The sequence below is a fragment of the Eulemur rufifrons genome, chromosome 18, assembly GCF_041146395.1.
Source record: "Eulemur rufifrons isolate Redbay chromosome 18, OSU_ERuf_1, whole genome shotgun sequence".
Taxonomy (NCBI): Eukaryota; Metazoa; Chordata; class Mammalia; order Primates; family Lemuridae; genus Eulemur; species Eulemur rufifrons.
The window spans coordinates 37343575-37356292 of record NC_091000.1 but is presented as its reverse complement, the minus strand read 5'-3'; the positions used below and the strand labels follow the sequence as shown (position 1 = coordinate 37356292).

Here is a 12718-nt window from a genome sequence, read left to right as displayed (position 1 = left end):
ACATAGTAGCTTTTTTTTCCTGCCTTACATTTAAAACAACTGAGCAATTATCTCTTCCATCTATTTATTCATTCTTTTCAACACTTCCTATGAGCCTATGCTTTAGGCATTTAGAATGTAACAGTGAACTAAACAGATCTAAGTCCTCACCCTTGTGAAGTTTATATCACAATAACAGTGCTTAAGAGCATGAATGATAGAATCAATTAGACCTGGGTTTAAGTTCTTAGCTCTATCGTTTACTAAGCCTCATCTGTAAAATGGAGATAACAATAGTACCTACTACATGGGGTTGTTGTAAGGGTAAAATGAAATAACCTGTAGAAACTATCTTTATGACAACTCAGTTACTATTATGCAACCCACATAAAACTTTGTTTAGATGTATTGGTTAAAACTGTAATTAATTATCCTGATATTATCATACTTATGGTTAGTATTTTGAATACTTTTTCATTTTTAGTTTTCTTGAAATTGTGAAAGTAAATTCACAGCACCAGTTTTAAATAGTTTTCTTAAACAGTTTCCTGAGTGACTGTTAATCTTCTCTAAATGGGAAGATATGCACATAAAAAGTTAATGTGATTTGGTTCTAGTTACATTATGTAGATTCATTCAGTGTGACTATCATATATGTAAAAATTAACCCCATTATGTCTTCCTAAATGAAGAAAATGATATATGACATCGTGTTATTTTGTTTGGAGATTCTCAGATGTTCAGAATAAATGTGTTGGCTTTAAATACCATTAAATTAGAATTTTAAAAATTGCTGTATAAGAATTAAAAACAGATTATTGATTTACATACTATGTTAGCTGTTCAAGTGTCTAGTAAATAATTTCCATTATGGTTTTAAATTCTGACACCATTTTTCTCCCTAAAGCTCCCAAAATTTGGTAATTAGGAAATGGAACATACTTGTTAACATCTTTGAAAGCTATTTTGTTAAAATGGCACCTGGTATACCATTACTGTATAAGAATTGAGACTTAAAACATTTAAAGAACTGGTTCACAGATTTTAACAAAAGTACTTGGAAATTTAGACCTTTCTTTGGTACTCTGTACTACTCTTGGTTCTTTTTACTTTTTAGTTATATAGAAACCCCGTATTTAACATGCACACATGTATGCTCTCCCACACACAGGCATCCCACACAAATACAAATAAAATTCTAACCTCCCCCCCCACCCCACTTCTGTGTAATAGCTTATCAGCTATGTTCATGCTGCAACCGCTTCGTTGAGGGGAAGTGTTGTTCAGCCGTTTTCATATTAGCTTTGTTATCATGCAGTATTTTTCAGCTCATGCTCATTACCATACAGCTGGTATGTAGAGAAGAGAAGGAAGCAGGCAGAAGTTGTACTGTCTACAAGAATAAGAAGCTCTCTTGCAGATGGGGTGCTGGCAGATGGGGCATGTGTTTGAACAGGTTTTACTAATAACAGAGTGCATTAAAAATCATTCTGAGAAAGTCTAAGGTCAGTGCCATGAATTCAGAGCTTGAGAGGTTGTTCAGCTTTTTGTAGACATTTTTAGAATATTAATTAACTCTAATACAAAAAAGTAATAAATGGCAAACCATAACCTCCTCCAAAAAATCTTTATCATTTTTCTTCTTTATTTCATTATCTTTTGTTTCTCTTTTGTATAATTTAAAAAGCATTAATACTATTAGCTAATGTCTCTCATCAACTAGTGTTTTCGTAGTCTTAAATATATTTACTTAAAATCCCCAGACTGTATCTATATACAAAAGTGTAGAAGCTTTGAGAAAATGTAGTAACTTTCTTCAGTTTTGATATATTAGAATAGTTATTAGAAGATGAAAACCAAAGGAGATTTGGAAATCTTTATGTATAGTGTTGACTGTGTTGAAGACTAAATTAAGGTAATTCTATCTTTATTCAAAGTTAGAAGTGAATGGTATGCCCAGAAATCTATCTATTGTTAAAATTATTCCTTGAATATTTTTCATATAACCAAAGTGATGAAATATAATTGAAAAAACTATCAATAGTTTTTTTTAAAAAAGGTATTTTAGTGGGATCTTAGTCCTTTTGACACTTTTTCATTAACTGTAGTATTTCTTGATACATCCTGTCTCAATGGGAGATGGTGGTAAAAACAACTAAAGCAAAATAAAGCTAAGCAATTATGTGTAAAACATGCAGTATTCAATTTAATTTTAAAGGAAATGGAACTTGGTTTGTTTTGTTCACAGGGATTGAAATATATGCAGTATAGCTAAAATTTTTAAGGTAATATTGGTAATAACACTTTTGGTAACTCAAACTCTCATGCTTTAGATTTCGTGATAGTGAAATGGAGGTACAAAGTGCATTCTGTTAAGTAAATACCTTTGAATAAATAAGTGAGATCTGTGGGAAATAGTGTATATTAAAGAAGCATTGTTAAAACTGTGTATTCCTTTTAGTAGTAAAAGTTTATATTCCACTGGGAATTTTTAAAGGAACAGGAAGTCCTAAACCATGAAATTGCATTTTTATTGCACATCAAACTGTATATTTCCTTCTAATTTAAGTTATATTTGAATTGTATAACTGATAAATACCTAGAATTATTTTATTACATTTCCCTGAGGGGAGAAATATATAAATATATAAAATATTATAAATAGCATAATATAATAAATTAATAATATGATAAATATGTAAAATGTATTGCTCACCTGCATCATTTCTTCTGAAAATCATAAATTTTTCAAATTATGTTGAAAATTAACATTTCATTTATTTTTGTAGCTCTGCCATTGTTGATTAGAGTATGTCTTACATTGCTAATTATCTCATATAAATATTGTTTATTAATACCCTACTATGTACAGGAACTATGTGAGAAGCTGAGATATAACAAGAATCAAAATAGAAGTGGTTACTGGTCCCATGGAACTTACAGTCTAATGGGGAAGATGAACAAATAATTAATGTGCTCATGCTGTGACAAGGTGTTGACTTCACGTGGTGTGATTGACAGTTTTAGAATGAGGAGGAGGTAGCTCTGGGAAGAAACTGGAGATGGTCTATATACAGATGATTCTCATATTTTTATCTCCAACCCAGACCTTTCTTCTGGCCTGCAGAACCAGTTGGAACATGATAACTGGATACCTGGATATCTCCAAGACATCTTAAGATTCTCCCCACCCCTGTCCCCCAGAAAACAAACAAAAAACCTGATCCTTGTTCAGTGTCCTCTATCATCTTCCATCCAGTTGCACAAGTAGGAAACCTGGTATCATCTTTGATACCTTCCTCGTCTTACATCCCATAATCTGTCACCAAATCCTATCAGTTTTATGTCCTAAATGTTAATATCTCTTAACTGTTCACTCCTATGCATCTCTATTTCTACCTAGCTAGTCTATGCCTCCATTATCTCTTACCTGGTCTAGTGGAATAACTTCCTCACATAGTCTTTCCACATCCGTTCTCAATCACTTCCATTCTGCTTTTAGCATTACGTTCAGAATGATTTTTCAAGAGATATATCTGACTATGTCTTTTCCTTGACTAGCATCCAGCATTAGCTTTTCATTGCTCTTACGGTAAAGACTAAAATCCTTTCTGAGGTCTTTCGTAATCTGGCCCTTGCCTCCTTCTCTAGCCTCATCTTGCACCTGCCATAGTACCTTTATTCTGTGCCCTCGAGCCATAAGTGGTGCCCCCACCCCTCCATAACCTAGCTCGGTCATTCATTCAGAGAGAAGAAGCCTTCTCTGAACCCACAGATTAGATCAAAACCTCAACATCCTTAATTCTCTTCTAATGCTCTGTAGCATTTACCACAGTTGCAGTTTTGCTTTGTTTTGTTTCATTATCTTACTTCCCTACTATATTGTAAACTCTAGCCATGAAACAGAGACAGAACTTAGTTTAGCTTATATATAATGGACACCCAAATAAATATTATATTGAATGAATGAGAGTATCTGTGGAGAGTAAAATAACCATATAAATCTACATTTGTTGTAACTAATATATATCCTAGTTAGAATAAAGATAATTAGATATAGTTGGAACAATAAAGTATAGGATAGACTCACAAGAGAGATACGCATGTGTCAACACTGATGTTTACTGCTAGGAAATGATAATCACATGGATCAAATTGACTTTTATTAAAGATGGATTGGCTTTTAGCAAAAGGTCATGTGTGATGAAATTAAGAAACAGGGCCAATGTCATAACCACATACTGAAAAGCATGTTCTGTATGTACTTGGTGGGAAAATCCTGTGAATATGTTACTACTTAGTTAATAAGTGAAGTATTTTTAGGCTGTGTACTAAACTAAAAAAAATTAAAGTAGAAGTCATGGCCCCCTGCTAAGTGTATTTGGGTTGGAGTAATCGACAAAGAACATTTGAAGAAGTTTCTTCAGTAAGTGTTATGATATATAACTTTTGCCACTTTTCCGTATTGTTTAGATTATTTGGTAAGGGGAGAAAACCTAATTGTTCCTTTGAAAGAACAGTCCATTGGAGATCCTTTGGTGTCTTCTGCTCTCAGGTCTCTTCTATTACTTCATGTTTTAAGGAAATAAAGCATAGGACATGAAGGAGTGACATAGAAAGACATAGAAGTTTTTAGGGGGATTGGGAAAAGGAAGCAAATCCCACATGTTCTTGTGAGCAGTTTTTCATCAGACTTTCTTCCATTATGCTCACTGATGATTGCCTTGCCTCAATATAGTGGCAAAAATGAGCAGTTCTTAACCAAGGAGGCATTGGCAGTAGTGTATTAACTCTTTATCAAGCTGTTCATGGTAGATTCCCAGAAGTAAAGTGTATCAGAGTATACAATTAGCTGCCTAATTTGTCTCTTCTTTCTGTTGTGTCTGTCTGTGGTGGCTGTAGGACAGATTTCATGCACACATCACACATTTGCATACTGAAATGGCTCAGAAACATCCTAGAGACTTTTTAAGTGCCAATATTTCTTGCATGGTGTATAGAGAACCCTATTTTCATTTTCTATAAACCGAAGACCAAGATCTACCAGTGTTCAAATCCTGGCTACCTTACTTAATTGTCATGTGACCGTGGGGAAGTTACTTAAACTCTCTGTGCCTCTTTCATCGTCTGTAAAAGAGGGATAATAATAGTACTTTCTGTAGAAGGTTGTTATACAATCTCATTGAGTTAATATAAGTAAAGCACCTAGAAGAGTGCCTGGTATATAATAAGTCCCCTTCCCTGTATACTTCGTTTTCTTAAGAAAACATCTTTTTAAAAACGATTTGCTTATTCAGATTGGAATGACGTTTACAGCATCTTTCATAGTGGTCACTGAAAGAGCACTCAAGTCAGTTTAAAATCTAGTGTTTATTTTTCCTTTATTCTTTGGTTTAAAATATTGCTGTATGCATTTCCTGAGAATATACTTCTCTTCCTACTTCTTGCTCTACATATTGTCATATAAATTGAGCAGTTTCATTTATCAATCACATTGATTTGTCATTTTCTATTGACTTAGCTGTCCTTCCCCCTGAACTGGGAGTTCTTCCAGGGTAGAGACTACATCTTGCTCAATTTTACATTGTTTTTGCATAGTGCCTGGCTTTTAGTAACCCTGGCTAAATATTTCTCAAATGTGGTAGATCTAGATCCAAAAATACAACATTTGAATCACTGCTTAGTTTTTTCCCTCCTCTTGTTTCATTGTTTAGAAAATAGAGAACCATTATATGACTCAGAGGATTCATTTGGATGAGACCGATAATATTATAATGGAATTTGGGGTTAGAGGCTCACCATAAATTGTTCTCGCAGTCGTTAGTTTTCCCTATGCTACCTATCTATAAACAAATGTAGTGAATTTCCCAAAGTTAAAGTCTTTGAAATAAATGAGTTGGTGGGAGGTAAATTATATCTTAGTATAATAAAATCTGTGTATTGCAATTATTTAATAAAAACCAGATGAGTAAAAATATCTTAGAAAATACCATTTAATTTTAATCTTTGCTGTTTATGTTATGATCATGATGTTTAACATGTCTTCATTTATCATCTCTTGAAAAATATTCTAAGTTCTTTCTTAATGTGTTATTTTGTCTCTTGACTGAATAACTTGAAAGGCTTAAAATAAAGAAGGGAATTTATGTGTCTGTCTTTCTCTTAAAGAGTAACAGAATATTAGAATTTTAAGATTATACTAAAGTTCAACATCTTTTTACTAGCTTTGAATTTATATTCTTTGGGGTAGATTTAAACTATTACTCATAGGATTTTTTTATGTTACAGAATTATGAACATACATTGACTCATAAACTTAAAAAAATTAAAGATTTAGTTTTAAAAGTTCTCAAATCAACATGTAGCAGTTCTCAACAGGCCACAATTGTATGCGCTTGTTCAGATCTAGAGCAATTCTTAATTAAGTTGTAATGTATATTAAGTAGTTATTCTGTCATTAGATACCATGCCTTCATGTGACTGGTGGGAAACTCATGATATTCATCCTGCATAAAGAAGTTTTTAGAGTCATGTGTCAAGTATGACAAACTTTCAAAGTTCATTTTTAAACATTTGGCGGTCTCAAGTATTTATAAATAAGTATTTTAAACAAAATAATTTTTTAATAAAGAAAATGAATTTGTAAATAATATATTTCTATCACAATAACCGTGAGATATCAAAGTGCTGCTAACCATTGGTCTTACAGTTCACTGCAAATAAAAGACTACTATATGTCAGACACCTTTTCAAATTAAGTGATTTGGAAAATACTTCCATGACATGCAAAATTATGTCAAACCCTATTCATGACCCACCTATTTCCAGCAGTCTTTGTACTCAAATTTTATTTACCAAATCTTCAGAGTCATACGGGATCTCCTGAAAAGGTAGGGGATTATTTAAACATTATGCTAGTCACGTCATTCTTGATTTTTTTGAAAGCAAACAATGCAATTTGTTCAATTATATATATAGTAATTGCTTTAAAATTTAAATTGATGTTTCTAAAAGAATCCCCCCTTTTAAATGTAGTGGGGGCATGATTACTAAGTTCTTCCCTACTCGATAGCTACATCAAAGACTTGAATACTTAAAGAATAAGCAGGCTGCACTAAAATAAATAAAGAATTGATTAAAGATCACTATGATGTACACTTTCTAGAGCAAGAACCAAGTGTTATTTTTGTTTATTAACTGGCCTAGCACCAATATGGAATGGGCAGTCAATAAATATTTTGAATTAGTGAAATAAGTTCAAATCCACAGACTTTGATTCATAACTAGATTTTTAAAAGATTGGTTATAGTTATTATTTGTTATATTGAATTTTTCTGGAAAATTAGTAAGATGCTTGAGATCAGAAGAGATGCCTATATTTTAAAAAGTGCAATAAATCTGAATCTGGACTTTATGTGTTTGCCAGCTAAATGTTGGCAGTAGAACCTAATTATCAAAATTTTAAAATCAACTAGCAGAAGATCACAGAGTTGAGAATAACAAATGTATTTTATATTAACCAGATCTTGGATAACTGTATGCTGGTGAGGTTGTACCTAAGGGTACAGCTAAACTTTGGTTGAAGGCTTTTTTCATCTTTGAGATTCTATGATTATGTTTTGGATTTATTTATGATCACCGATAAGCAGTTTATAAAATGTTCTTTCACCTCCATTGACCAAGGATAACCACATCTTTTACCATAGTAGACATTTGCCAAAATAAAACTAGGAAATACATTGACAGTCTTAAAGATCTGAGCTCAATCTCTCTTCCCCGCCCCCCCCCCCCCCCCCCCCCCCCCGTCTCTTGAAAAGAGTAAAATGGAAAATGAAATCAGTGCATATAAAATGGAAGAGCAAAGAGATAGAGATATGGTATGGTAGATACGTCTTTATTCTCGTAGAATTGAATTACTAGGTGCAAAGAGCTTAGAATGTTGCTTATTAGCACGTGGTACATACTAATTAAGGATTATCTGCCTTCCAGTTCTCTTCCTCTTGAAAGTTTAGAGGTCTTTTGGCATAGGTGCTGAGTTTGAGAGTTAGTCTTGAGTTGGAAAGTGAGGGAAATGGAAGAGTTATTGTTATATGGAAGAGTTCAAAAGAGTTCAAATACTGTTACAAATTCTTTTCTCTGTATCTCTAATTTTGGCAAACGAGAATTACTCTGTGAGTGGTCTTCAATTTTATGTACAGTTTAGAAAACATAAAAAATAGTATGGACAAAGATTATGCAGAGAAGTTGTGTTGTTTTAAATTTCCCATTCTAGAAATCCTGTAATGATTTCACATCACACTTTGAAACTATTGGCCATGGCCTGCAAGAGGCTTTGTGATCTGGTTAGTGTTTATACCTCTCTGACTTGATCTTGTACCAGTCACTTCACCCTAGCAAGACTCACTGTATTCTTGCTGATCACAGGCTCTACTCTTATCATTTTGGCTTAAAGGTTGTCTCCTGGGTGTTGCCATTCAAAATTAGCCATACTTCTCTACTACCCTAACTACTTACTTCTTTCAAAGCACCTGTTTTATTAATACTTCTAAGAACTTAGAATGATATGGAATTATTTTGCTCACTTTTAGTTTACTTATTTTGTATCGTTCTCCTCCCTCAGAATGCAAACTGTATGAGAGTGGAGAGCTCACCTACATTGTTACCACCCTGTATCTAGTGTCTAGGACAGTTGTTAACACATAGGTTCCCAAAAGGTTATGCAAGTAATACTTGTTTATTGACAGGTAAGATAAAAGAGGGAAAATCTTTTCGTATATTTATCTAAGCTTTTCTCTATGCATATACGTGTCTACACATACACTTAAAACATATGCATTTTTTCATAAGGGTCATACTTTATGTTGTGTTACTGAATCTCATATACCTTCTAGTTTAGAGTTACTGTCCCCAAGTTCTGTATGTGATGAACAGTTTCTATGACTTTAAAATGTTCTATAGTGAAGTCTGTTCCTTAGAAGTAGGCTTTGAGTCTGGGGGCCAGAGGGTGGAGGTGTAGGGAGGAAGCGGGTAGAACAAAATGAAAGTTTTCTAAGCAAACGTTATATTTCTGTATAGCAAAGGTCCCTTTTGGCCACATGTTTGTGTGAATCAATGACTCATACACACCTACTACCCTGAGTTAATTTTTTGATTGTATTTTCATGAAGTTTTTCTGGAAGTATAAGACTTTAATTATAATGTTTAAGAAATCTTTCTATACCATTTCACTACACCCTACATTGAAGAGTAGTACAACTTGCTTATATGTATGAGTATGGCATGAGTGTCTACTGAAATAGAAAGACCCTTTATTAGTACTCATAACTTAAAAAGTCAGCAGTCTTCACACCCACATAGTAAAGTTCTCCTTGCACAGAAAGATACATAATGCCCTAAAATGGAAGGATGAGTCATGGCAGAAAGTTCTTTTGAAGAAACTATTAACAATAAGTTAAAGAACGTTTTAACTCTGCTATTAAATTGTTGAATTAGGAGAAATAGCACCACCCAAGTTATCCCCTAATGAACCATATAACACCAGTGCCAGAAGTCTTACAGATGTTATTAATTCTACAATTAATAATAGTGGTATTTCTACATACATCTCAGGTCCACAGATGATAATTTCCTTCCTCCTCAATACCTACCCAACCTTCATCTTTTAAACCCAGAAGCAAGACCATGTCTTTTATGAAATTTTCTCAGACTGTTTAAATAATTTCTTTATTTTCTGACCTATTCTACCCAATTTAGCAAGTTGATATATAGTCCAATACTGGTCTCTATTATTTTTTTGTCTTGTCAGCTGAATTTTAAGTATCTTGGGGGAGAAAGGTAATTGTAATGTTTTTGTTTGCCCTTGGTAGCACTTTCCAGGTATTGGGATACAGAAGTTGATTCTTAATTGATTGATCTTTTTAGTTTAAATTTTTGTCTCAGTTTCTGTCACCTAACCTTTTTCCCTGTCACTACACCTTTGCCTCAGATTTCTCACGTGTAGTAGAAGGATCATTGTGTGGACATAAATAATCATTCAGTGAACAGAATAATCAGGATTTAGTTACAGTTTACATATGTTAATTGTGATTTACAAAATACAACTTTTTTCCTTCTTTAGCAATGTCTAGCATTTTGACTCAAGTTGAGCCACCATATATCTAATGGAAACCAGAATTATTGAACTTGGGGGCCAGAGACAAATGATCTAAATATAGCTAGCTGTATAACCCTGAGCAAGACACTTATTCTCTACCTCATTCCTCTCACCTGTTAATAACAGCTACTGCTTGTAGAGTATCTGTTATGTACTGGGCATTTATTATGTCTTCACAATGACTTTGTAAGTTAGGTGAGTAAGTAAGGTAAGTGGTAATACCCATTATCAGTTTATATAAAGAGAAAACTGAAACTCATAAAGATCAAATAACTGACTAATAATGGCAAAGGTGGTGTTTAAAATCCAAGTTTCTCTGATTCTGTTGCTCACGCTCGTTCCATAAACAAAGGGAGAGTAGATTAGATGAATTCCAAAATTATTGTGTTCCAAAATCACTCTATAGGTTCCTGCTGTTGTTAATGGGTTTTTTTTTTTTTTGATTCAGTAGATACAACTTTTTTTACTTGTTAGCCTTTAGCTCTTTTTTAAAAACTTTTTTGTCATGACTAATTACTAATTTAGAAAATTAATTCCAGAATTTAAAACAATTCTTGAATGCAAGATTGATATACCACACCTATAATTTTTCTCAAGTCAGATAAATATATTTGAACATCACAAACAGCAGCAATAAATATGTAATTGGGTAAAGAAAGCAGAAGAACGAATAGGGTTGAAGCCTTACATCAAGAGAAAATTGATTTCATTCTTTCTTTATGTTAATTAAATTTAATTCCTGGGTCATATTTGCTGTTTCATTTTTCTTGATGTCAACCTCATTTTTTTACATTTTTCTATGACATTTCTCCTAAATTTACTCCAAGTATTACTATAAGAAATTTACAAAAAAATTTTGAGAGGAAACTTTTGGATATGAATTCAAGATGCTTATTGGTAGTTTATTTTGGATTTAAAACATGAGATGTAAAGATTAATTGTTTTCTAAATAAATCAGGGTAAACTCCAGGGTGACTTGCTAACTTTGTTGTCAAATTATTGCACCAATGTTGACTCTCTATAAAGAAATAAAGAATGTTGACGTAATATTAAGTCTCTGACAGCTCTATAGCAATAGAAATTTTAGAAGAGCAAATGAACAAAACTGCCATCTTGTTTTCTTCTGTAGCTGCATAAATAGAACTCTTAGCTTGCATTATGTGTATAGATTCTGTATGTATTTGTATTTATATACTTGTAGATATATACATTTGTGCATATGTTTACTAGATCACAATCTGAAGGGATGAAAAACTTTTACTGTTTGAATTAACATTGTAATTGATTTGTGTCAAGTCATCAAAGGCTGTGTTTTTGTAAGGAGAGTTTTAAATAGTTTAAAAAATTTTAAAAAGCAGTCTGGGCTGTAATATTTTGATTTGCAGTTGAATTTACTAAGGTTAGGATTTTGTATATTATTGTAAACACCTCCCTGTCATAAATTTAAGCAAAGTTAAGTATATATTATTAATATTTAGTGTTGGGATTTTTTTCTAATGCACTAGTATCACAATATTTGTTTACTTTTCACATATTCTCAAAAAACATTAGAACTAATTTCAGTATGAGTTCTAACATTCAGATGTGTGTATGTATTAATATTACCCTATTCTCTGTCTTAATTGGCAATAAGTTTAATGGAGGAAGAAAGAAGTCTTAATTACTGTATATACTGTTCTGTGCCTGACACATAGTAGGTGCTAAATAAATGTGTAATGAGTGAGTAAATGTGGGAAATAGCCTATTGATCAATACTGCCACCTATGTGCATTAGTGAAAATGTAGATGCTTGGCATATGTACTAATTTAATTGATGAAACCTGTACTAGAGCAGGTTTATTAACTTGCCAATTTTAGTTATGAACCTTTTAATAAGGACTTACATCCCAAAAAGTTAATGACAACAGGTTAGTGAAATTTCAAAGTTTATTTCAGCCTTAACATGCTTGGCATTCCTTTCTTTGATGTTGAAATTTTGAACTGTCTCTAATCTAAATTCTGTGCTCAGGGCAAGACAGCTAACTGTGGTAGGTGGTTTCCTACTCCTTTCCAGAATAAAGAATGTTTTCATGATAATAAAATCATTGACATAGGAATATAAACACATTCCCCTAATATTATAAGATGGAAATGTATTTTTAAATGTTAACAAGGTAAAGGAAAGAACTAATAGTATTCATAGTATCATCAACTAATTATAAAATTTTTAGTTTAAATAAACTTTTTTTTTGGTAATAGAGTCTTACTCTGTCACCCAGGCTGGAGTGCAGTGGCCTGTCATAGCTCACTGCACCTTCGAACTGGGGGGCTCAAGCAATCTTCCTGCCTCAGCCCTGCGAGCAGCTAGGACTATGGGAGCACAGCACCACACCCACCTAATTTTAAAAAAATTTTTTTTGTAGAAAGGAGGCTCCTGTTATGTTGGCTGGGCTGGTATGAACTCCTGGGTTCCAGCGATCCTCCTGCCTCAGCCTCCAAAAGTGCTGGGATTACAGGGATGAGCTACCGTGCCTAGCCCTAGATACTTTTTAGTACTGAGTACAATATATATTTATGCTTTAGAAAAATAATGCTGTGGTTGCTACT

General features: G+C 33.0%; 1 protein-coding gene across 3 annotated transcripts in view; it reads left to right on the top strand.

Moving 5' to 3' along the window:
• Positions 1–12718, top strand: part of FBXW7 (F-box and WD repeat domain containing 7) — a 180892-nt gene that overhangs the window by 134048 nt on the left and 34126 nt on the right. Inside the window, exon 1 of one of the 3 annotated variants that reach the window (XM_069492935.1) lies at positions 4356–4405. The exons of the other annotated variants lie outside the window; for them this stretch is intronic. The gene's annotated coding sequence lies outside the window, so the exon portion shown is untranslated. Of the gene's footprint in view, positions 1–4355; positions 4406–12718 lie in introns of those variants that run through there. 3 annotated transcript variants of the gene reach the window in all.